Source organism: Belonocnema kinseyi, chromosome 9 (genome assembly GCF_010883055.1).
Source record: "Belonocnema kinseyi isolate 2016_QV_RU_SX_M_011 chromosome 9, B_treatae_v1, whole genome shotgun sequence".
NCBI classification, from domain to species: domain Eukaryota; kingdom Metazoa; phylum Arthropoda; class Insecta; order Hymenoptera; family Cynipidae; genus Belonocnema; species Belonocnema kinseyi.
Window position 1 is genome coordinate 115313070 of NC_046665.1, and position 2848 is coordinate 115315917.

Consider the following 2848-nt stretch of genomic DNA (forward strand, 5'->3'; position numbering starts at 1 on the left):
TCTAGTCGGGAGTGGTGCTGACTGAAAACAGATGATTTGGAGCGATTCGCGCGCCATATGTTGGTCATTCTAAGGACTTATTGAACTACCCTCGTACATAATCTACTATTTTTTATAATCATAAAAATTTAAGACCAGACTCACCTTTTACAGTGCTGCTTATTTATCATCTCAAATTTCCAACTCGATGTAAAACTTCATGTGAAAGTAACTTACACTGTTAAACATGTTTAGAATTCTCCAACACTTCTACAATACAAGCGTAAGGTAAAATTGCAAACATGGTATTGGAATGACGAAATTGCAATACATGTATTGTAAGTGTTGTAAATCTTAACGTTACCGTCCAGCATCCCAATACATGTATTGGAGCGTTTGTATAACGAAAATTGCGCACAAGGAATTATTGGAATTATTGGAATTATTGGAATTCAAGCAATTCACGAAATTCGTCAAATTTACTGAATTCATGACATTCATGAAATTTACGAAATTTATAGAATTTTCGGAATTCGTGTAATTCATGTAATTTATGGAATTCGCGGAGTTCATGTAATTCAGGGAATTCGCGGAATGCATGTTGAATTCCTTGAATTCCAGGAATTCCGTAAAATCCATGAATTCCGTAATTTCCATCAATTCCGAGAATTCCATTAATTCCGTGTATTCCATGAATTCCATGAGTTCAATGAATTCTGCGAATTCAATTAATTCTACGAACGCAATGAATTCTGCGAATTTACTAACCTAATTCTACGAATTCAATGAATTTTGCAAATTTCGTGAATTCCATCATTTCCGTGAATTTCTTGAATTCCATGAATTCCTTTAGTTCCGTGAATTCTTTAGATTTCGTAAATTCCTTGATTTCCGTGAAATATTTGGATTTCGTCAATTCCTCGAATTCCTTGACCTCCGTGAATTCTTTGTATTTCGGTGATGACTTCTTTAAGAAATTTCAATTAAGCGCCCTATTTAATTTGAAGCGATACATTTCCCCGCGAAATCTTAAATAATGTAATTATTATTAATAAAGAGAGAAAATACAATTTTTTTAATTCTAATTCAAAATTAATGAAAATGAATTATTATACCTTATTGTTATTTGTTATCAATTAAAGTTAAATTTCATTAATAAATAAATACGAGTAAAATATTGCACATTTTACAGATCTCAAATATCACATACATTTTGTGTGTGTGTGTATGTGTGTCAACAAACAATTACAAAAACAAAAGCACAAGTTGCATTTTTTATTCTACTTTAAAATTCCCGCCAAGACAGATGCGAAGTTGACCGATAGTGCATTTTTCGTAGTACGATCAAGTACGGCTGAGATATCAGCGTCAACAGCTGTTAGTCGGCTTCCTGCTCAATTCAAGTCGTTGGCACGCCACTTTACCCTCATCTTTTAGCAGTTACCCTATTTTTTCGATAGAGTTTTGAGTGTTTACTAGATTTGTCTATTTTTGTGAACCCTACTCTAAAAGCCTTAATAACGACCTTTAAGAAAAACTTATCCTTTTAACTATATACACCAAACTCTCGCTTTCAGTCCACTGTCGATAGTTGCCTGCAGATAGCTTTGGTCACAATTCGGGGGGATTCAAAGGTAAACAGTCAGGGCCGCCTGAACAGTTTTTAGGTGGAATGGATAATATTGCGCAATATATTCAAACGAGTACTCGCGCACCGCGACCCTTCCGAGGCGAAAGACGCAACCGACTCTCGCCTTGTCCTCTGAGAAGGAGGACCGAATTCTAGAATTTGTAGTCAAATTAGGAGAACCGAAAATGTGCCTGGACTGACTCAATCCCTAGTCTGGATCATGGTAGAGTGGGTGGTCCGAAAATTATTTTAAAAATTCAACTCTACATTAAATAAGACAAGAGATTACTGATACGAAAATTTGTAACATTTTATTTTAACAATAAGTGATATGAGACATAAAACAATTGAGTATGAATTCTTAAATTCACTTATGACAATCAAAAAAAAAAATCGCTAAACAATCACTAACCTGACTTTCCGTTAGGTTTTCCAAGACTATAAAAATGCCGACTCACAAAAAAAGACGGATAAAATACAGGGGGAGGACGGGGCAATATTCAGTGTATAATTATCACGTAGAAATTAAAATTCAAGTTAATTCTGGTAAGAGTTTTTTCTGCTCGTGCTTTGGCGTCGTTTACTTCCCTCGGGACGAGATAAGCCTGATTGGTACATATTCCATCCTCTGATTGGCGTTGCTATGGACGTTGTTAGAGCCGGGAAACAGAACCAGGGATGTGCTGTCAAATTTTTCTTTTAACAAAATACTGTGTCCAAAAACAAAATGCGTCCTTCTGAATCTGATGATTTGCAATCATCTACTTCGTCCGTCAGATGTTAACTATTTTCCCAGACTTCCTCTCCGTACAGTGCCACTAACCAAGTCGGCTACTAGGACTTTGTTTAAATTCGAATTAAGGGCATGTGACACAGCTAAATACCTATATTACCGACCACAGTTTTTCAGTTCACTGAATGTTCTTTTGAATTTAAGAACTTTTTTTGTGAATAAAATATCGAGCTGAAACTTTGGGAAATGTATTAGAGTACAATAAAGTACGTTCAGGTACTGCATTTTGGTAGGAACTTCACTGAAAATTATTTCATCTTTTTTCTGAACCTCAACATGTTTTGAACGTTCGAACTTTTTTATACATAAAATATCGGTCTCAAACTTTGAGAAATGCAAGAACTGAAAGAAAACTACGTTAAAGTACAAAGTTTAATAATAAAAGATGTAAAAAAAATATTTCAACAATCAATTCCAACGGCATCAGCCGGTAACGTTGTACACGA